This window comes from Mya arenaria, chromosome 8 (assembly GCF_026914265.1).
Source record: "Mya arenaria isolate MELC-2E11 chromosome 8, ASM2691426v1".
Classification (NCBI taxonomy): domain Eukaryota; kingdom Metazoa; phylum Mollusca; class Bivalvia; order Myida; family Myidae; genus Mya; species Mya arenaria.
In genome coordinates, this window is record NC_069129.1 from 56,480,444 (window position 1) to 56,505,779 (window position 25,336).

The 25,336-nt window shown below is 34.1% G+C and overlaps 1 long non-coding RNA gene across 1 annotated transcript; it reads right to left on the minus strand.

The window, feature by feature from the left end:
- Positions 1–394: 394 nt before the first annotated feature.
- Positions 395–24,869, minus strand: LOC128244611 (uncharacterized). The gene is made up of 7 exons (XR_008262958.1): positions 24,764–24,869; positions 17,938–18,065; positions 8,353–8,469; positions 7,129–7,247; positions 3,186–3,325; positions 2,846–2,945; positions 395–1,758 (listed from the first exon to the last, which is right to left on the minus strand). It is a non-coding gene; the product is annotated as an uncharacterized LOC128244611 (long non-coding RNA).
- Positions 24,870–25,336: the final 467 nt, after the last annotated feature.

Sequence of the window (25,336 nt, forward strand, 5' to 3'; positions counted from 1 at the left end):
ATCCCATTTTAATGTCACTGGTCAGAGATCCTTGTACATGTAGTTTGCCTCATCTGCATTGCATCTTACATGCAGGAGCGTAGCTAGCGCTTCATTCATGTGGATTCACAATTGTCCTAGGGGTCCGGCATGATTTTTTGAAGTTTCAAGTATTTTTGCTTGTCCAGATATTTACATCTCAATGCAAAGAGAGATTTGAAAGAACTTGGCATAAATGTTCACAATGAAACACTGCAACTCAAATGCAAATCCCAATTTATATAAGTCAAATGTCAAGGGAACACATTGAGGATGCAATTCATACTTTACTAGGTGTACGTGTAGTTATCTCTGCCAGTGATGTAGCAAGAATACAAACTCTATTTTTCCGAGAAAGAAATTTATTGCACAAGTCTTTGCATTGAAATATAAAAGATAATTAAAAGTATAGTACAGAATATAAAACACATCAGACTCCATTTATGGAGCCTTACATTATCAAAGTACATGTATAGTAAAACATATTTTTGAAGCATTTGTTCCCATTTCTCAAAACCATGATGAAAGATATATCACAACAACATGAATGACTCACAGGCTACCACAAACTGGTCTTAACTTTTATTCTACAATTGTATGATGGCAATAATAATAAGGCCATTTTATTACATATATGTCACTTAAAAAGATGTCTATAATAAGTGATTTTAACAGCATTTGATCCCTTATGATTCAAAATAAAAGATGCAGAGATAAATAGTGTACATGTTTACAAATATATAGAAAATCTAGATGCTTATGATTAAAGTGACACTCTTATTAAAAATCAATACATACACATGTACAACAAACATCAATTTTGACTGATAAGCCTGTAACTACTTAAAGTAAATAATGCATTTATGAATATTATTAATTACTGATAACAAGATTGTAACCAAAACGCAAAACATATTAAATGATTGGTGAATGCTAAAAGATTTACTGTGGTCTACTAATATATTAGTCTCAAAAGGTAAAAATACCGTGTTTTATGCTAATTTCTTTAAAATTAAACTCGGTATCCTTCATAAGAACCATTGTTTTTGACATTTATTCATCCTTTTTGGAATATTTAAATAATATTATTAAATGTGGTAAATCTCATTTGGGAGTTTGAGTGCATCTTTAACAGAAGCCCAAAACACCATTGACATTACTATTCAGAAAAAAAATAAACATTAATTTTGTACATAAGAAATATACAGTCATGTTACAGTTAATTGTATCCACTACCTGAATTATTAACAGTATTTACAAGTTTGAACAGAACCTCTGGCAATGTCAGAGATGGATTTCGGTCTCCAAGCTGGTATATTGGGTTTAAAAGAGGTAGAATTTCTTATTTTTTAAATTTTCACTCAAAAACAATCATGTATTTGATCATATATATTACATCAAGCTTGTGAAAACAAAAGCTTGCTTTAAGTAGAGCCACTGATAAATCAAATCAAACTGCCCCAACAGGTCTAGTGCAGATGACTGCAGAATTGTGTATTCGGCTCACAACAAGATTCTCTTCTTTGTTATATACAATATTATTCCAGTTCACCACTTTAGTAGGAATTTGTAGAAAAGTTTCTAGCTTTAACACTATTTATCCACAAAGTATACACACTTTGTCTGTTGATTTATCACCAAAAAACTAAATCATGATGGTTTCATCTGTAACGTCCATGTGACACAGTCATGGCCGCATCCTAGAGGTCATCTCTGAATCCATCCACCCACAAAGAGGTCCTACAAAATATGATTCAAAACCACATATTAATTGTTTTCAAATATGATATCAATCATGTGTAAATTTGAAAATATAAACAAGAATGCAATGTTCAAATCATCAATTGCTACCTAAGTGGGGGGAAATTGTTTTAAAGAACTACTTGGGCTACAATGACACGGACGCATTAAAGATGCACACTTACTCCAAAATAAGATTTACCAAAATTAATATAATTGTATATTGATGATAATAAAAAGGATGAATAAAAGTATAAAACAATGGTTCTTATGGAAGACAACGAGTTGAGTTTAAAAGAAATGTGCAGAAAAAACAGTATTTCTTACTATGAGACAATAGTACATCACAGTAAATCTTTTAGCACTCACCAATCATTTAATATCTTTGCATGTTCAACTTTTAAATTCACAGTTACAAGCTTGTTATAAGTAATTATTTTTTACCATAAATGCATTATTTAGTAAGTATACACATGTGTATGTATTGATTTTGAATAAGAGTGTCATTTTAATGCAAACCTTTGTTATACAATAAAAACTAATACTATTACTTAAACCTCTAAGTAAGAAATACACTTTTTTCCTTAGTATTTTTCTATGAAAATTCTATCGCAACAGCAATTTCAAGACAGTGATACTCATTGATGAATAGGTCCTCAGACAGCTACATTTTTGAGAAATTGAGATCAAACAAAATTTGATGTTTCTCCAGATAAGATTTATAGATTCAGATGAAATAAGAAAGATGATACAATGTTTGTGACCTTGTTGTTCCTTATCCCTGATTTAGCCCCTTCAATGCATTTAAAATGTGTTAAAAAAACTTGATTTTTATTTTAATCATGCTAAAATCATGCATTTGAATAATGAAAATAATGAAAGTTCCACAGTGCCTCTTAAAATAAATGAAAATCCTGTTGACTTGTCTGATTTAAAAGCATATAACAGGTTTTCTATGTATATTAATTTGGAACATCAATTAATATCTAGTCTCTGATACTGTCAACTTCTTTTTTTAGTTGTAAAAATGAAAAAGGAAAGCTTAGACTTCTAGCAGTGTTTAGGAAATTAATACGCAGAAGCTCACCGTCTGATATTAATCCTGGCTCTAGTTCGGCTGCATGGAGATGTCAACCCAGTACTGGAAACTCAGGCCGAATGTACTGGATCTACGCCATCGGCAGTATCTGCAAGAGGACTGGGTGTAAATCTGGGATACCTCATTTATAAAATACTTATCAATTTGAGAATGTTCTTATCCAAATATTAGTAGTGTACGTACATGAAGCTTAGTTAGAACATCTGAAAAAAATATTTAGTCTGGGATCTTAAATTTTGATGTGGAATGTGTCAGTTGCGCTCAGAACAAGTACAGGCTTTAAATGAGTGCATAAATCATAAGCTTGTAGCCAAAATTTATCCCTTACCTAAAATTTGTAGGGCTATACTGAGGGCTTAGCTGTAAACTGCAGGGACTGTCCATATAAGCCTCTAAAATGAGGGGAAAGGTGGCATAGACGACTGGTGGTACCACTCTGCATTTCGGCAAACGCACAACAAGGAGTGTCTGAAAATGACAAAGAATTACGATGCACTTGTACTGTCAAACATGTATATCTGTCATGTAGCAGTGCTGGTTCAGTGGCGTCAAAACCATTGCAACTGAACAATTCACTACAAATGTCTGGTCAGAAAAAAGATACAAATATATCTGGGAAGCCTAAATTCTCACCCAGTGCGCCACACCCAGTTGCTGAAACCTGAATGTGTGTCATGGAGCTGTGCTGGCTCTCTGGGGGAATCAAAAGTAACAAAAGATGTCACATTGACAGCTGTATGCGCAGCCTGTGTCCGCTACACTCAATGCTGAAAAACGAGTAACCTTTCTCTTTACACAGGTCACCCCAGTTACCATTATTAATTGAATGCATTATGTTTGCTTCAAGTATAAATGCTTTAATGTCTTAATTTGGAAAAGTAATTTATTTTTCGTAACATTACATCGGAATTTTGTAACAATAGAAAGGCAATCTCTATTACATATTGTAAAACTCAAATTTAAGGAAACAAAACATGTATTTATTTCCTTAACAAAAGTCAACAATAAACAACGTTTGCTAATAGATCATATGGACTTCGCTTTTTTTCTTCCATCTTCATATAAGAATCACCTTTTTTTATGCAAGTTTAATAAATTATTATTATTGATAACCATTTTATATAAACTTTTTTATGACCTTTGCATGATAATAGGTCTATGAGATTTATTTATGCATATATTTCATAAAGTTATATCACAGACTGATTACCAAAGTATAAGGGATGATATCTTTACTAAATCACAACATCATTAGAATGCGTTGGATACATGTACGTGCGTTAATTAAGATTTAATTCAATGTGACAAATATATAACACAGGATAACCCATTAAAGTTATTCAACTTATTTCCAATGGGGTTCTTATGACAAATATAATTATTTGCCAAGATCTCAGTTGTAAGCTGTTTAAATAGGTTTTATTATACAAAAAACAACTCACATGTACTCTGACTTAGTTAAAGAATGATTAATTTTTTGAGATCGTAATTCTTTTTCAGTTATACAATGTAATAAAACTGATTGTAAAAACTATATGACACTTCAGCATAAAAATACAACAATCTTAGAACTGATATATGCAAGCTTAAATGAATAACAATTAATAAAATAGAAAATCTAATTCTGCACAATTCATATAAGCAATGAGATGTGATTTCATTTCTTTTCACTAACAGACTTATAATGTCCAAACAAAGTTAAAAGCAATTGTACATATGCCTCCGATTTAAAGATATTGTCAATATCATACACTTTGAATACTGATCGATCATTTCTTGTTTTCAGACTAACGGAAAATATACGTATATAATAATATGGACGGAAACAAGAAGACATTTGGTGGGTTGAAATAGTCGACTTAAAGGTCACTTTGTTACCAAACAATGCAAAAAAGCATAATTTGAGCAGCATTAAAATAAAATGTCAGAATTTTGGATTTCTACAATTGTCTTTACATAACCTCTTAGTTATCAGAAACATATTTTGAGTTAAATGTATAGAAAACAGTGTAATTACACTACTGTTGTTAAGTGCAGATTATCGGAGACAGACATGGCAGAAAGCAACAGGCAACTGATATAAGCCCCACCTAATCTGGACACTGTTTGGTCAGACAGGTAGCGACCGGCTAGTTTGATTGACAGGCTGCTTAATGTAAATTTATATAAAATATAAAACTTGTACAACTTATTTTATGCAATGAACAATAATCATAAACTTCTTTTATTAACGCAGATATTACGACTGTTCAAAATTGAGCAATTATGCAATTTTATGAATAAATCAATTTGTGTATGCCACGTATAAAATTTGTGATGATTGTTTAGTACTCAGTTTTCTTGCCAGTGCATTTGTAATAATTGCTGGGCTACAGCATCACAATTAATCTGCAAATAATGAATTCTCTCATAAATTAGTATGAACAAACGAATTTAAAGGCAGGTATATTTCATTAATATTAACAACACTGTCCATTTGTGCCAGGGCAAACTAGAGGGCTCTTGTTGGAACCCTTAACAGATGTCTCCCAAATGCTTGTCTCATTTTATTCCATGATATTTGACAATGGGAGATATGGAACTGACTATGTGTATGGGTTGATGATGTGAACATTGGACACACTTGTTATGAAAATCAGGTTCAGGAGATAGCGAACATGAATTATATGGCTAGAACCTTTGGCCTTGACCCTGTGCTTAGAATGTGAGTTCTCCACTTCATCTGAACAGAGTGAACATTTGACCTGAGTTTCATAGGAATTCTTTGAGGGGTGCAAAAGAAAAACAATGTAGGCATGAAAATATACCGTACACAAAATCTGTGGCCTGAATGTTTGACCATTATCTGTGACCTTGACTTTCAGCCAGCTAGCTTGGAATGTGGGTTCTGCATGTTCAGTCATGATAAGGTGAACATTTTACAAAAGTTTCATGAACATCCTTTAGGGGGTTTAGGAAATATGGAGTTTGAGCCAGCTAGCTGGAGTTTGTCTGTATATCATTTATGTTTGTAACATTTGATTTGGGTTCTGAACATTCAGTCTCAATGTACTTGATTATTGCTTGGCAACAAATGAAACAAGAGGACCCTGAAGGCTCTGCATCACTCACCTGATCCTATTCAAGTGTAAAATAAGTGTTTTCAGGGCGAGGGCAATTGTGACAGGGGGTTAGATCCTTCCTAGTGACCCAATTTTTTTTAATATCACGGATGATTTTTTAAATATCACAGATGACCCAGTTGCAAACCTTACCTTGCTCTTATAAGAACATTCCGACCAGTTTTCATTTAGATAAAATAGAAAATATGGCCTCAACAGTGTTTTTAACAAGGTTTTTTTTACAATTTGACTTTGTGACCTAGTTTTTGAACTCAGGTTACCCAGTTTCAAACTTGACATAGACTTCATTAACACCAACTTTCTGACATAGTTTCATGGTGATCAAGAGAATGTAACCTCTACAGTGTTTACAAAGTTTTTCTTTAATTTGACCTAGGGGCCTGGTTTTTGACCTCTGATTACCCAGTTTCAAACACTACCTAAAGATCATCAAGAATAACATTCTGATCAAGTTCCATGAACATATGTTCATAAATGTGGCCTCTAGAGTGCGAACATGCTTTTCCTATAATTTGACCTAGTTTTTGACTGCACATGACCCAGATTCGAACTTAACCTAGAGATTATTAATATTAACATTCTGACCAAGTTTCCTGAAGATACATTCATAATTGTGACCTCTTTAGTTTCCAAGCTTTTCCTTTAATTTGACCTGGTGACCTAGTTTTTAACCCCAGATGACCCAATACCGAACTAAGCAAAGATTTTATTGAAGGAAACATTCAAAACCTTAACCAGAATTTCTAAGTCGTATAAAAAAGGCCTATTATTTGCATTAAATGCAAACTATTTTTTTTAACTTGGTTAATTAAGTAGGTCGGATGGTTAAGTACCATTGTATAAAGTCTCAATGCAATACCTCAAGGAGTTGCTGAGATATTACCCTATGTGTGCTTGCATGCAAAACCTTAACCAAGGTGTGACGCTGACGCCGATGCTGATGCTTGGGTGAGGATTATAGCTCTCCATATTCTTCGAATAGTCGAGCTAAAAACAGTATAGTCCCTTATATAAATAAGGAGATATCCCACCAATTTAAGGCACCATCAATTTTATGGGCAATACTCCTTGGGTTCATTCTGAACTATATTTGAGACCTATAATACAAATGCATGTACAAAAACGTTCACTTCATTACAGATAAGGTACCTTGAATAACAAAGTTCCAGAGCTTGTTGTCCAATGTTGTAGTTATTCTGGCAAAACTTCAGACAGGTTGCTGGATATATTCCTATTAACACACTTCAAGATGAAAGAGTTCAATCCGTCTATAAGAAAAAGATACAAATTATATTTGATATGCAGTATTCAAAAAAACGAAAAACATAAATGGGTATCATTTACGAACTTTAAATGCAGCAATGTAAAGAAACCTTGTTGTTGTGTTCAGCTTTCAAAAAATTGCATGTACAAAAAACTTTTGTATTAAAAGCATAAGTTGCTCTAGTCCCTCCAAAAAATCAGATTACAATTAATATATCCTGCTTTTCAGAAAAACATCTTTGCCCAAAAATAAGATTTGTAGGAGCTCATGCATGCACACAAGGAATATATCTTTGGAATTTGCTGTACAATTTTCCAGAAAAGTCAATCTTCTTTTTGAATATATATATATATAGACTAGGCAAAATTTCCGGTTTAGTGAAGATTCCGGTTTAGAGAGGATTTGATGTACGGAGTAAGTTTACTTAATATATTAACTGAGTTAACCTTTAAAGAGAAGTTGACAATTAGACAGAGGTTGAGACATGATTAAAGCACATGCAAAAGTGATAAACATAATTAAACATTTCTGCGTTTTTATAATCATCTTTTTTTCCAAGTATTAAAATCAAAGTCAAGTTTGACTTTGACTTGACTAGTTCTTTATTTTCTGCAACAAACAAATTAATGTTTCAATCAATTTTCTTTTCAAAAGTTTGATTATCGTTTGATTATCCCGCGGCAGTCAATCCACAGAGCAATCATCATTATCGATTATCAAGTTAACCCAACATCACAGGTGCAATATTTAACGACGCACCGGCTGTCAAAACAAAGTGACAAGTGACATGCGATTCACGAATTCCTATTACACAAAATCATTTTGATGTGTTTGAAAAAATATACGTCCGGTTTTGTGAGGTAAAATTACGTTGACAATTAACAAATTTTCTCGATTTTTGTCCGGTATCCGGAATTCCGAGGTTTCGGTTTTGTAGGAATTATTTTACATTAAAAGTAAAAGGGGAAAACCGGGACTCTGAAAAAAGTCTGGTATCCTGAGGATTCAGGTTTTGTGGAGATCCGGTTTAGTGAGTTTCCACTGTATATATATATATATATATATATATATATATATGTTGTTTCTGTACATGTTTGTACCATTCTTACCAGCTATGATTGTTTAAAGTCAGCAGGGCCTCTGCTGCAGGTAGGTAAATGTTGTCATGACTGGTACCAAGATAGTTGACAGCAACAATTAAATACAGCCCTTCCACACTGGTAGTCCTACAAATAAAAAGTACACATTTACCAAAAGGATAGCGCCATGGATATACATGGAGGCACCCTTCTGGTAGTACCAATATTCTGTGAGTTGAACCATCAACTGATATGTTAAACTTCCTTTGGCTTTATTCATTACAAAATGAATTCATTATTCACTATGTGCAATACCCTTTGGGTTCATTCCAACAAGCTGGTCCTATCAACTATTGCAAACAAAATAATTGCCCTGAGATTCGTTATAGAAAAAAACTTCTTTAGTGCCAATCTGGTGTACAGTCCCTTTAATGAAACATACTCACTTTTTATTTCTTTTGCCATGAGTGTTAATGCTAAAATGTCAAAACTATATAAGAAAATAATGTATTATTATTTTATTTTATGTATTATTAGATTTACAATTTCATACTCAAACATCAATATTCTTCGGTTAAGCACTGTCAACTGGCCAAATTTCAACCAGATAGCTGTATAATTCAAAACTCCAAATGTCACTGGTATACGTTTCATTCCCGAAATAAGAAAAAAAACGCTATCAATAGAAAGATAATTATGTTTCAAATATCAGAGGAAGGCTCCTAAAGAGATAACTCGGCTGTGCAGATAACTGCATCCACAAGCTCTCAAAGCAGTCCTCCAAGATGTGGATTAACCAAAAGATCAGCAGCCCCTTAAATAAACAAAGTGATATTCAATCAGTGGCTCTAGCAATTAATATGTGCAATACCCTTTGGGTTCATGGAAATGAGCTGGTCCTGTCAATTATTGCAAACAAAATAATTGCCCTGAGATTCGTTGCAGAAGAAAACTTCTTTAGTGCCAATCTGGTGTACAGTCCCTTTAATGAAACCGACTCACTTTTTAATTCTTTTTCCTTGAGTGTTAATGTTAAAATGTCAAAACTATATAAGAAAATAATGTATTATTAATTTATATTATGTATTATTAGATTTATAATTTCATACTCAAACATCAATATTCTTCGGTTAAGCACTGTCAACTGGCCAAATTTCAACCAGATAGCTGTATAATTCAAAAATCCAAATGTCACTGGTATACGTTTCATTCCCGAAATAAGAAAAAAAGTGCTATCTATAAAAAGATAATTATGTTTCAAATATCAGAGGAAGGGTTCTAAAGAGATAACTCGGCTGTGCAGATAACTGCATCCACAAGCTCTCAAAGGAGTCCTCCAAGATGAGGATTAACCAAAAGATCAGCAGCCCCTTAAATAAATTAAGTGATATTCCATCAGTGGCTCTAGCAATTAATATGTGCAATACCCTTTGGGTTCATGGAAATGAGCTGGTCCTGTCAATTATTGCAAACAAAATAATTGCCCGGAGATTCGTTGCAGAAGAAAACTTCTTTAGTGCCAATCTGGTGTACAGTCCCTTTAATGAAACCGACTTACTTTTTATTTCTTTTGCCATGAGTGTAAATGCTAAAATGTCAAAACTATATAAGAAAATAATGTATTATTATTTTATATTATGTATTATTAGATTTTCAATTTCATACTCAAACATCAATATTCTTCGGTTAAGCACTGTCAACTGGCCAAATTTCAACCAGATAGCTGTTTATTCAAAAATCCAAATGTCACTAGTATAGTCGTTTCATTCCCGAAATAAGAAAAAAAACGTCATCAATAGAAAGATAATTATGATTCAAACATCAGAGGAAGGCTCCTAAAGAGATAACTCGGCTGTGCAGATAACTGCATCCACAAGCTCTCAAAGGAGTCCTCCAAGATGAGGATTTACCAAAAGATCAGCAGCCCCTTAGATAAATTAAGTGATATTCCATCAGTGGCTCTAGCAATTAATATGTGCAATACCCTTTGGGTTCATGGAAATGAGCTGGTCCTATCAATTATTGCAAACAAAATAATTGCCCTGAGATTCGTTGCAGAAGAAAACTTCTTTAGTGCCAATCTGGTGTACAGTCCCTTTAATGAAACCGACTCACTTTTTATTTCTTTTGCCTTGAGTGTAAATGTTAAAATGTCAAAACTATATAAGAAAATAATGTATTATCAATTTATATTATGTATTATTAGATTTACCATAACATACTCAAACATCAATATTCTTCGGTTAAGCACTGTCAACTGGCCAAATTTCAACAAGATAGCTGTATAATTCCAAAATCCAAATGTCACTGCTATACGTAACATTCCCAAATAAGAAAAAAAACTAGAACTGTAAGCCATAGGCTAACGAATACCCCCCACCCCTCCATGTCTAGGTTGTTTGCCCTGGAGTTTGGCCGGACAAAGCTAATTTTGCCTACAAGGGGAGTAACTCCAGTCAGGGTCATGTGACCTGTACCAAATTCACAGAGGCGAAAGTTTACAACATGGCCATTAATTTCTGAAAGTTTGATAAAGATTTGTTGAATAATAACAAAGATGAATCCCGGACAGGGCTTATTTTGCCTACTTTAACACATCAAGGGGAGATAACTCCAGTCAGGGTCATGTGACCTGTACCAAATTCACAGAGGCGAAAGTTTACAACATGGCCATTAATTTCTGAAAGTTTGATAAAGATTTGTTGAATAATAACAAAGATGAATCCCGGACAGGGCTTATTTTGCCTACTTTAACACATCAAGGGGAGATAACTCTGGTCAGGGTCATGTGACCCGTACCAATTTCACAGAGGCGCAAGTTTACATCATGGCCATTAATATCTGAAAGTTTGAAAAAGATTTGTTCAATAACGACAAAGATGAATCCCGGACAAAAAAAAACAGACGGACAGACAGACAGACAGACTGACAGACGGACAACCCGATTCCAGTATACCCCCCCCCCCAACTTTATTTTGGGGGGTATAATGATATCTATAGAAAGATAATTATGTTTCAAACATCAGAGGAAGGCTCCTAAAGAGATAACTCGGCTGTGCAGATAACTGCATCCACAAGCTCTCAAAGGAGTCCTCCAAAATGAGGATTAACCAAAATATCAGCAGCCCCTTAAATAAATTAAGTGATATTCCATCAGTGGCTCTAGCAATTAATATGTGCAATACCCCTTGGGTTCATGGAAATGAGCTGGTCCTGTCAATTATTGCAAACAAAATAATTGCCCTGAGATTCTTTGCAGAAGAAAACTTCTTTAGTGCCAATCTGGTGTACAGTCCCTTTAATGAAACCGACTCAATTTTTAATTCTTTTGCCTTGAGTGTAAATGCTAAAATGTCAAAACTATATAAGAAAATAATGTTTTATTAATTTATATTATGTATTATTAGATTTACCATAACATACTCAAACATCAATATTCTTCGGTTAAGCACTGTCAACTGGCCAAATTTCAACCAGATAGCTGTATAATTCAAAAATCCAAATGTCACTGGTATACGTTACATTCCCGAAATAAGAAAAAAAAAACGCTATCTATAGAAAGATAATTGTGTTTCAAACATCAGAGGAAGGCTCCTAAAGAGATAACTCGGCAGTGCAGATAACTGCATCCACAAGCTCTCAAAGGAGTCCTCCAAGATGAGGATTAACCAAAATATCAGCAGCCCCTTAAATAAACAGTGATATTCCATCAGTGGCTCTAGCAATTAATATGTGCATTACCCTTTGGGTTCACGGAAATGAGCTGGTCCTGTCAATTATTGCAAACAAAATAATTGCCCTGAGATTCGTTGCAGAAGAAAACTTCTTTAGTGTTAATCTGGTGTACAGTCCCTTTCATGAAACCGACTCACTTTTTATTTCTTTTGCCTTGAGTGTAAATGTTAAAATGTCAAAACTATATAAGAAAATAATGTATTATTAATTTATATAATGTATTATTAGATTTACCATAACATAATCAAATATCAATATTCTTCGGTTAAGCACTGTCGACTGGCCAAATTTCAACCAGATAGCTGTATAATTCCAAAATCCAAATGTCACTAGTATACGTTACATTCCCGAAATAAGAAAAAAACCGCTATCTATAGAAAGATAATTATGTTTCAAACATCAGAGGAAGGCTCCTAAAGAGATAGCTCGGCTGTGCAGATAACTGCATCCACAAGCTCTCAAAAGAGTCCTCCAAGATGAGGATTAACCAAAAGATAAGCAGCCCCTTAAATAAACAAAGTGATATTCCATCAGTGGCTCTAGCAATTAATATGTGCAATACCCTTTGGGTTCATGGAAATGAGCTGGTCCTATCAATTATTGCAAACAAAATAATTGCCCTGAGATTCGTTGCAGAAGAAAACTTCTTTAGTGCCAATCTGGTGTACAGTCCCTTTAATGAAACCGACTCACTTTTTATTTCTTTTGCCTTGAGTGTAAATGTTAAAATGTCAAAACTATATAAGAAAATAATGTATTATCAATTTATATAATGTATTATTAGATTTACCATAACATACTCAAACATCAATATTCTTCGGTTAAGCACTGTCAACTGGCCAAATTTCAACCAGATAGCTGTATAATTCCAAAATCCAAATGTCACTGCTATACGTAACATTCCCGAAATAAGAAAAAAAATGATATCTATAGAAAGATAATTATGTTTCAAACATCAGAGGAAGGCTCCTAAAGAGATAACTCGGCTGTGCAGATAACTGCATCCACAAGCTCTCAAAGGAGTCCTCCAAAATGAGGATTAACCAAAATATCAGCAGCCCCTTAAAAAAATTAAGTGATATTCCTTCAGTGGCTCTAGCAATTAATATGTGCAATACCCCTTGGGTTCATGGAAATGAGCTGGTCCTGTCAATTATTGCAAACAAAATAATTGCCCCGAGATTCTTTGCAGAAGAAAACTTCTTTAGTGCCAATCTGGTGTACAGTCCCTTAAATGAAACCGACCCACTTTTTATTTCTTTTGCCATGAGTGTAAATGTTAAAATGTCAAAACTATATAAGAAAATAATGTATTATTATTTTATATTATGTATTATTAGATTTACTATTTCATACTCAAACATCAATATTCTTCGGTTAAGCACTGTCAACTGGCCAAATTTCAACCAGATAGCTGTATAATTCAAAAATCCAAATGTCACTGGTATACGTTTCATTCCCGAAATAAGAAAAAAAAACGCCATCTATAGAAAGATTATTATGATTCAAACATCAGAGGAAGGCTCCTAAAGAAATAACTCGGCTGTGCAGATAACTGCATCCACAAGCTCTCAAAGCAGTCCTCCAAGATGAGGATTAACCAAAAGATCAGCAGCCCCTTTAATAAATAAAGTGATATTCCATCAGTGGCACTAGCAATTGATGTGTGCAATACCCTTTGGGTTCATGGAAATGAGCTGGTCCTGTCAATTATTGCAAACAAAATAATTGCCCTGAGATTCGTTGCAGAAGAAAACTTCTTTAGTGCCAATCTGGTGTACAGTCCCTTTCATGAAACCGACTCACTTTTTATTTCTTTTGCCTCGAGTGTAAATGTTAAAATGTCAAAACTATATAAGAAAATAATGTATTATCAATTTATATAATGTATTATTAGATTTACCATAACATACTCAAATATCAATATTCTTCGGTTAAGCACCGTCAACTGGCCAAATTTCAACCAGATAGCTGTATAATTCCAAAATCCAAATGTCACTGCTATACGTTACATTCCCGAAATAAGAAAAAAAGTGCTATCTATAGAAAGATAATTATGTTTCAAATATCAGAGGAAGGCTCCTAAAGAGATAACTCGGCTGTGCAGATAACTGCATCCACAAGCTCTCAAAGGAGTCCTCCAAGATGAGGATTTAAACCAAAAGATCAGCAGCCCCTTAAATAAATTAAGTGATATTCCATCAGTGGCTCTAGCAATTAATATGTGCAATACCCTTTGGGTTCATGGAAATGAGCTGGTCCTGTCAATTATTGCAAACAAAATAATTGCCCTGAGATTCGTTGCAGAAGAAAACTTCTTTAGTGCCAATCTGGTGTACAGTCCCTTTAATGAAACCGACTCAATTTTTAATTCTTTTGCCTTGAGTGTAAATGTTAAAATGTCAAAACTATATAAGAAAATAATGTATTATTAATTTATATTATGTATTATTAGATTTACCATAACATACTAAAACATCAATATTCTTCGGTTAAGCACTGTCAACTGGCCAAATTTCAACCAGACAGCTGTATAATTCAAAAATCCAAATGTCACTGGTATACGATTCATTCCCGAAATAAGAAAGAAAAAAACGCCATCTATAGAAAGATAATTATGATTCAAACATCAGAGGAAGGCTCCTAAAGAGATAACTCGGCAGTGCAGATAACTGCATCCACAAGCTCTCAAAGGAGTCCTCCAAGATGAGGATTAACCAAAAGATCAGCAGCCCCTTTAATAAACAAAGTGATATTCCATCAGTGGCACTAGCAATTAATATGTGCAATACCCCTTGGGTTCATGGAAATGAGCTGGTCCTGTCAATTATTGCAAACAAAATAATTGCCCTGAGATTCGTTGCAGAAGAAAACTTCTTTAGTGCAAATCTGGTGTACAGTCCCTTTAATGAAACCGACTCACTTTTTATTTCTTTTGCCTTGAGTGTAAATGTTAAAATGTCAAAACTATATAAGAAAATAATGTATTATCAATTTATATTATGTATTATTAGATTTACCATAACATACTCAAATATCAATATTCTTCGGTTAAGCACCGTCAACTGGCCAAATTTCAACCAGATAGCTGTATAATTCCAAAATCCAAATGTCACTGGTATACGTTACATTCCCGAAATAAGTAAAAAGTGCTATCTATAGAAAGATAATTATGTTTCAAATATCAGAGGAAGGCTCCTAAAGAGATAACTCGGCTGTGCAGATTACTGCATCCACAAGCTCTCAAAGGAGTCCTCCAAGATGAGGATTAACCAAAAGATCAGCAGCCCCTTAAATAAATTAAGTGATATTCCATCAGTGGCTCTAGCAATTAATATGTGCAATACCCTTTGGGTTCATGGAAATGAGCTGGTCCTGTCAATTATTGCAAACAAAATAATTGCCCTGAGATTCGTTGCAGAAGAAAACTTCTTTAGTGCCAATCTGGTGTACAGTCCCTTTAATGAAACCGACTCACTTTTTATTTCTTTTGCCATGAGTGTAAATGCTAAAATGTCAAAACTATATAAGAAAATAATGTATTATTATTTTATATTATGTATTATTAGATTTACAATTTCATACTCAAACATCAATATTCTTCGGTTAAGCACTGTCAACTGGCCAAATTTCAACCAGATAGCTGTATAATTCAAAAATCCAAATGTCACTGGTATACGTTTCATTCCCGAAATAAGAAGAAAAAAAACGCCATTTATAGAAAGATAATTATGATTCAAACATCAGAGGAAGGCTCCTAAAGAGATAACTCGGCTGTGCAGATAACTGCATCCACAAGCTCTCAAAGGAGTCCTCCAAGATGAGGATTAACCAAAATATCAGCAGCCCCTTAAATAAACAGTGATATTCCATCAGTGGCTCTAGCAATTAATATGTGCAATACCCCTTGGGTTCATGGAAATGAGCTGGTCCTGTCAATTATTGCAAACAAAATAATTGCCCTGAGATTCGTTGCAGAAGAAAACTTCTTTAGTGCCTATCTGGTGTACAGTCCCTTTAATGAAACCGACTCAATTTTTAATTCTTTTGCCTTGAGTGTAAATTTTAAAATGTCAAAACTATATAAGAAAATAATGTATTATTAATTTATATTATGTATTATTAGATTTACCATAACATACTCAAACATCAATATTCTTCGGTCAAGCACTGTCAACTGGCCAAATTTCAACCAGACAGCTGTATAATTCAAAAATCCAAATGTCACTGGTATACGTTACATTCCCGAAATAAGAAAAAAAAAACGCTATCTATAGAAAGATAATTATGTTTCAAACATCAGAGGAAGGCTCCTAAAGAGATAACTTGGCTGTGCAGATAACTGCAACCACAAGCTCTCAAAGGAGTCCTCCAAGATGAGGATTAACCAAAAGATCAGCAGCCCCTTAAATAAACAAAGTGATATTCCATCAGTGGCTCTAGCAATTAATATGTGCAATACCCTTTGGGTTCATGGAAATGAGCTGGTCCTGTCAATTATTGCAAACAAAATAATTGCCCTGAGATTCGTTGCAGAAGAAAACTTCTTTAGTGCCAATCTGGTGTACAGTCCCTTTAATGAAACCGACTCACTTTTTTTTTCTTTTGCCTTGAGTGTAAATGTTAAAATGTCAAAACTATATAAGAAAATAATGTATTATTAATTTATATTATGTATTATTAGATTTACCATAACATACTCAAACATCAATATTCTTCGGTTAAGCACTGTCAACAGGCCAAATTTCAACCAGATAGCTGTATAATTCAAAAATCCAAATGTCACTGGTATACGATACATTCCCGAAATAAGAAAAAAAATGCTATCTATAGAAAGATAATTATGTTTCAAACATCAGAGGAAGGCTCCTAAAGAGATAACTCGGCTGTGCAGATAACTGCATCCACAAGCTCTCAAAGGAGTCCTCCAAGATGAGGATTAACCAAAATATCAGCAGCCCCTTAAATAAACAGTGATATTCCATCAGTGGCTCTAGCAATTAATATGTGCAATACCCTTTGGGTTCATGGAAATGAGCTGGTCCTGTCAATTATTGCAAACAAAATAATTGCCCTGAGATTCATGCAGAATAAAACTTCTTTAGTGCCAATCTGGTGTACAGTCCCTTTAATGAAACCGACTCAATTTTTAATTCTTTTGCCTTGAGTGTAAATATTAAAATGTCAAAACTATATAAGAAAATAATGTATTATTAATTTATATTATGTATTATTAGATTTACCATAACATACTCAAACATCAATATTCTTCGGTTAAGCACTGTCAACTGGCCAAATTTCAACCAGATAGCTGTATAATTCCAAAATCCAAATGTCACTGGTATACGTTTCATTTCCGAAATAAGAAAAAAAACGCTATCAATAGAAAGATAATTATGTTTCAAATATCAGAGGAAGGCTCCTAAAGAGATAACTCGGCTGTGCAGATAACTGCATCCACAAGCTCTCAAAGCAGTCCTCCAAGATGTGGATTAACCAAAAGATCAGCAGCCCCTTAAATAAACAAAGTGATATTCAATCAGTGGCTCTAGCAATTAATATGTGCAATACCCTTTGGGTTCATGGAAATGAGCTGGTCCTGTCAATTATTGCAAACAAAATAATTGCCCTGAGATTCGTTGCAGAAGAAAACTTCTTTAGTGCCAATCTGGTGTACAGTCCCTTTAATGAAACCGACTCACTTTTTATTTCTTTTGCCATGAGTGTAAATGCTAAAATGTCAAAACTATATAAGAAAATAATGTATTATTATTTTATATTATGTATTATTAGATTTACAATTTCATACTCAAACATCAATATTCTTTGGTTAAAACAAATGCATGTACACAAACATTCACTTCATTACTAATATGGTACCTGAAATAAGAAGGTTCCAGTGCATGTGGTCCAATGTTGTAGTTGTTCTGGCAACACTGGTATTCTGCTAGACAGGTGGCTGGATATATTTCTATTAACACACTTGAAGATGAAAGAGTTCAATCCGGCTATAAGAAAAAGATACAAATTCATATGATATTTGATAAAGAATAGTTCAAAGAACAAAAAACATAAATGGTTATAAATGCCAAGAATACATGATATACATTTATGTGCCACCATGTTGAATTTTTGAACAATACAATTACTACAATTTTGATACAAATAACAGTTCAACTGCAATCATAACCAACTAGAAATAATACCATGACTAACCTCTTAAATGATCTTGAAAGTATTATATCATCATATAAAATTATCAGCTGTGTCTACCACTGAAGTCAGGTGAACAATGACTTTCAAAACTCCCTCCTAAATTGAGCAAACAACTGGTCACACCTGATGACAACAAAAGGCCACACAGGTCAATATACCTTCAATCACCACTTATGACTGGTCACACCTGATGACAACAAAAGGCCACACAGGTCAATATACCTTCAGTCACCACTTATGGTCAAAGGGAGATAATCACAACATGATCTCAAATTAGATCTGGTTAGGCCTTAAAAATGTATGGTTAGAGTCATATCCTTTCCATTTTTTATTAGGCTTTGGAGAATGGTGTTAAAGTTATCTTCTGTATATAAGCATTTAAGGTTTTAAACTTTATATTAGTATGTGCCTAAAAGAACCCTTAATATTTTCATAGAAATTTAAATTTCAAATTGACATAAATTCAAAATTGTGATTTCTCCACCCAAGGAATGCTTGCTTGTTTTGCCTGAATGGTGACTAAGATGTCAGAACTATGACGCAGGTCAGTCAAATAACTTGTTTTTCCTTGCCAAAACATGGTTAAGAATATAACAAGAGCTGTCACACAGACAGCAAGCTCGACTATTCCGCCGCTTTTCAGTGTAAGGATTGAAAAGTTTTGGGGAAACATGCATGGATCACTGTTAGATTAGATTTCAATGCAATACATGATGTGCTGAGATATTAACATAAATGTGGTTACATGCAAAATTTTAACCAGAATTTTTAAGTGTAATAAACAAGGGCCAGTATTTGCAAAATACAGTTATCTAACTTGGTCATTCAAATAGGTTGGGTGGTTGAATACCATTGTATAAAGTCTCAATGTTGCTGAGATATTATCCTATGGGTGCTAACATGCAAGACCTTAACCAGAATATCTAAGTCGCATAATAAAGGGGCAAAAATAATATAATATGAAAGATACAGTCATCTAACTTGATTAAATAAGAAGGTTAAATGTTTGGGAGCCTGTGTGTTAAGTTTCAATGAATACATGATGTATTCACTGAGGTATTGACTTAAAAGTGGTAACATGCAAAACCTTAACCCGAATTTCTAAGTCTAATAATAAAGGGCAATTATTTTGCATTAAATGCAAACTAGAGTTATCTAACCTGATTAATTAAGTTAAGGTTGGATGGTTGAGTACCATTGTATAAAGTCTCAATGCAATACCTCAAGTAGTTGCTGAGATATTAACCTATGTGTACTTACACGCAAAACCTTAACCAGAATTTCTAAGTCGAATAATAAAGGGCAATTATTTGCATTAAATGCAAACTAGAGTTATCTAACTTGGTTAATCAAGTAGGTTGGTTGGTTAAGTACCATTGTATCAAGTCTCAATGCAATACCTCAAGTAGTTGCTGAGATATTAACCTATGTGTGCTTGCACGCAAAACCTTTACCAGAATTTCTAAGTCGAATAATAAAGAGCAATTATTTGCATTAAATGCAAACTAGAGTTATCTAACTTGGTTAATTAAGAAGGTTGGATGGTTAAGTACCATTGTATCAAGTCTCAATGCAATACCTCAAGTAGTTGCTGAGATATTAACCTATGTGTGCTTACACGCAAAACCTTAACCAGAATTTCTAAGTCGAATAATAAAGAGCAATTATTTGCATTAAATGCAAACTAGAGTTATCTAACTTGGTTAATTAAGAAGGTTGGATGGTTAAGTACCACACGCTTGGGTAAGTCAATCAAAGGCCATAATTTGTATTAAGGGCTAAAATGGAGTTATGTAACCTTATTGTAAGATGGTCATCATTAATTGTGTGAAGTATTAAGTCAATTGAATGAAGAGTACAGTTTTTAATTAAAATCCAAACTTGACCTTAAAGCTGCACACCATTTTTAAAACTTTTTTTTTTTTTGTCTTGGAAAGAGCAATTTTTGCGTAAATATCTTCAAACCAATGATATAAGATTGCTGACAAAAAATCAGATCGTAGATTTTCATATTTCTGTTCGAAAATTAATGTTTTATGGCCTAAACCGCAACTAACGGTTTAAGAACAAGAGTTGTAAGACAGCGCGCTCGACTACGCCGCTTTGACTCAGAATACAACAACGATGTAATAATACCAAGTTTGGTCTTTTTATGTCAAACCTAACTAAAATTATTCGATACATAAGGTGACTTTGATGCTGCCCTCCCACCAGCCCGCCCAAACAATGACGCAAGCCATTCAAATAACTTGATTTCCCATTATGAAAATGTGGTTAAGAATATACAAATATGCTTTCAAAGGAAATTGAAAAAAAAATAATCAAGGGCCATAATTTCTATTTAGGCTTAAAATGGAGTTATGTTTCTTGTTGTAAGATGGTCGTTAATAATTTTGAATTTTATTAAATGGATTTAATGAACTGTATAGAAGTTTTTTTATTAAAATCCCAACTTGCCCTTATCTTTTACTTGCCTAAAACTTCAACCGAAGTCAATCAGGGGCCATAACTTGTATTAAGGATATGGAGTTATGTAACCTCATTGGGTGATGGTCCTGAACAATTGTGTGAAGTATTAAGTCAATTGAATGAAGGGTATAGAAGTTATTAAACAATATCCCAACCTGCCCTAAAACTTTAACCTAAGTTCCATAGTAAATCAGGGGCCATAATCTGTATAAAGAATAATATGGAGTCATCTTACCTCATCATGTGATGGCCATGAACAACTGCGTGAAGTATTAAGTCAATTGAATGTAGGGTATTGGACTTATAAGTGAAAATCCCAACTTGCCCTAAAACTTTAACTGGACGCCGACGCTGGGGCGAGTAGTATAGCCCACCTAATCTTCGAATAGTCGAGCTAAAAATGCATAAAACATAAAAAAATTAACTCAAATACAAATATCTGCAATCTAATTTTTTTCAACAGTCTTATTTAACTGGTTTCAATGGATTTTTGCTAAAATCTGCTTGTTCCAAGACAAAAAATAAAAAAATTGTCAAAACGTTCAATCTGTGAGAGTGCAGCTTTAAATGTTAACATGCCCTTAAAATTTAACAGAAGTTCCAAAGTCAATCAGAGGCCATTACTTGTATCAAAGATATAATGGAATTGGATATTATGGAGTTTTGTTACCTCATTGTGTGAATGGTCCTGAACAATTGTGTAGAAGTTATAAATAAAAAATTCAACCTGCCCTAAAAATTTAACCTTTAAATCAATCAGGTGTTTGAAAATTTTCAGCACATACCTAATCTTTTCACCAGGTTAGGATTATTAGCATATATTCTAAAAGTTTCCAGTTGTTTACAAAAATCACATTTTACTCCTGCATGGAAACACAATTAAAGAGTGTGTGGCAAAAAGCACAGCATAAAATACGGGCAACAGTAGGTTATACGTTTTATTCGGTATACAACCTTTTTTGGCGCAGAAGACTTTCTGCGTTTATAATAATATTCATATTTAGTTAAGCAATTTACTTCGTTCACACAGGTGCTAAAAATAGGTCATGTACAAATTGTTAAGTATCAAAAGTGGGTAGTTATTCCGATCGAGATTCCGGGTTAAAGCATATAACATCTATAAAATATCATAAAAACAAGAAATATAACCATTTATGTTATTTTATATAAGTTCCATAAACCAAAAATAAATATCCAACTTCTAATTATGAGTTTGACGGGTTTTCTTCATTTCATTCTGTCAAAACATAACGATTATATACATGAAGGGCACCTGCAAGGCTTCTGGGCACAATTTTAAAACAATCAAAATATTTCAGCCATGGCCGAGTTGTTACGATTGTATTAATGCACCAGTCAATTGTTAACCACACACCCCCCAGGTCCGGGGAATAGCCGGGACTTTGACTTTCGGTCCAGCCAACTCCGGGTAAAATCCCCGCCCTGCAGGGAGGAACTATTGGTTAAACCCCAGCCATTATGCCCCGGGGACGCACCCCAGAGACTCTATAATATAAGGTCCAATCTCTGCTTAATTTGGCGCTAAGACAAAAACCACCACACCCACCCATCCCAGGGGCCACCTGGAAATACGGCTCTTTCCCCGGCTATCCCCGGTATACCCCTGGACCTGGGGGGGGGGGGGGTTACTGGTGCATAACAAGGTCTATCTCGAAGCTTGCCAGAAGTGGCCGAGTTATTACCATTGGATCGAGTTGTTCCTCTTGGCATTAATTGTTGTCTGTGTCAGTCAACTTTCGTTTTATTGGAAAGGTAAACAATGTGTTTTAATGCATTAAATGCTTGTTATGTGCAAAATAACTTTTAACTTACATGGTAAAATATGAATATAGCCTGTGTGTATCATCTATCGGTGTACTAAGACTTCCTTTTTACTGTTAAATCGAAGTTGATATATAAATGTATAATTTTTAATACATATATGTTGAGGATTTAATTACCTTTCAAATTATGTGGCCATAAAATGTATTTCTATAGTATGTGTCCAACACCTGACCTATTTGTTGACATAGGGGTCGGCCATTTTGTTTTGTGATGTATGTATAATCAATCGGTGTATATGACATTTTCACTAGATAACAATACCACACATGGAGGTAACGTGACCGTGAATATGCACGTTGTTAAGAAGCACCTGTCAGTGAGGTCATCAGCATAAATAAATAGATGAAATCGGGAAAATCTTATCTGGGTTTTGCGAGATTCTAGCAATAGCAATGGCTTACATTTAGAAAGTTGAAGTATAATATAGAAAAAAAATGTAATTACGTATATATTTTAATTTCTGGGGAATTCTTACACATAGAAACAACATGATCTTCAAATGTTTGTAGCTGACAGTTCTCTCGAACGAATATAAACAATCCGAAGAGCAGGTACCCGTTCACGTGATCGTTATTCAGCATGTTTCAGATTACATCGATCGACAGTTTACACAGATAGATGATACATTGAGTATAAACCTTATGATCAATTTCGACATGGACCTATAAACCATGGATTGGCAACTGATTCATCTGTGTTAATGCGATAATCTCAAACTCATGCGTGCAGCGGGATTTCATTCCGAGATCTTACCGGGTGGTCATTTTCGAGGCGTCCGACATGGGCCGAATATATACATGTAGGAAAACATTAATTAAAATTGACTCAAATGCGCGGACCTTTCATTTGAGTTGATAATAGTCCAATTGAATCTAATTAAAATCACAGTTATTAATTACAATTAAATATATAACGAACAACCTGGCATTATTAGCAGAGTTGGCGGAAATAACCGAAGATTGTCGTTAATCACCGATCGTAAATTCGGCGGAATTTTCCAATATTTGCCAAACGCGTGCGAAGGATTGTGGGTAAATTATTATTTCTTATCGTTTCACCGATATGGGGCAGTTGCCAATCCATGTTTTATAGGTCCGTGATTTCGACCATAAAATACTTTACTTAATATAATTTCAATATTTTTAAAACACCCCCGCATTTTGCACCAACCCGTTTAGACGTTAGGGATTGGAAGAATCCCTTAATTACTGGTTGAGAAGCAGCTTCCGACGAAAAGCAGTTCCCGACAAATCGCTTTTTCACGTACTTTCTTTTGATCTTCATAAAGAAGGTATTGCAATTCAACTATATGGTTACTAGGCAATCAAAAGTTTAAGTTTTTACCGGGACACGTATATAACTTTTATTATTATTCAATGTTTAATGTTTATTTTTCAATTTGTACACAAACTTGCACGTGGGGGATCGTCACGCGCAGCGCATAGCGCATGCGTGTAAACCTAATTTGCATATCTATGAATAGCTACAAGGTTGTCCTTAATTGACTTATACAAACGATGATCATTGTGTACATATTGGCGAACACTGTTGTCATGCTAGTTTCACACCCACATTCACTAAAATGATTACAAACACAAGTTCTTATTAGAAATGAAACAAAATATCTTTGAAATTTAGTGTCTGCCTGATTTCCAGAATGATGATTGACTGGCGTAAGTTTTTAGGTTTAATTTTTGGTAAATGCTGAAAAATTAAATAATAGTTCTCGTATTATAGTCTTCTATTTAGTATATTGAATAAATAGATAAATAAAACACACACAATAGGCAACTAAAATCTGCCGCGTATTTGATTTGTCGGAAACTGCTTCTCATCAACAGCTAATCCGAACAGTGTAAGTACCCTCTTGGCGCCCCCATTAGATACACTATATGTGACGTCACACATGTGAAAACTAAATCAACAATAGCAGCTTGAGCTGTAGTTATCTAAAATGTGAACAATTTTAGTAGGAATTTTAACACGTATGAATAAATCAATAAACACTTGTAAAAACTGTCGGAAACTGCTTCTCAACCAGTAACACGTCTATTATTTTAGACAACTGGAAGTCCCAGCCAAAATACGTCATTTTATTATTGATTAAATTGTTCATTGTTTAACTGAAAACACAAACAGTACCTCTACATTAAAGTGATATTGTACGTGGACATACTTTATTCCTGTTTAGTGAGCATTGGTCCGCAGACACGGCAAGTCAACAGTTTGAGGAAGAAAACGTAGAAAAGCCAAGATCATGAAGATGTTTACCATTATTCTTTCGCACGCGATTTTGAAAGGCAAAACGTATTATCATAAACCGGTATGTGACTTAACTGGAAATACAGAAATTCATGTAATTACAACAGGAACAGACATCAACTTATTGCTATTTTTTTCATTGTATGAACATTGGAATACACTTTATAATTGGTTAATATTTCAATACGAAAACAATGACTACGACGAAACAGCCTAATATCTCATGTCAACAGGCTAAGCACAAAGTTAAAATAGTTTCACTTGCTTCAAGAAGACCACCGATTGACACGCCGAGAATTACTGTCCACTTCCATCATGGGTGATAGTACAATTTCTTAGGTGTCCGGTGTTGGATGTTCACACGCTGAGAATTACTGTCCATTACCATTTTGGGTGACAGTGCACGGCACGTGTCCGGTGTTGTATGTGTACGTACACGCTGAGAATTACTGACCATTACCATCATGGTTGACAGTGCAAGCTCAGA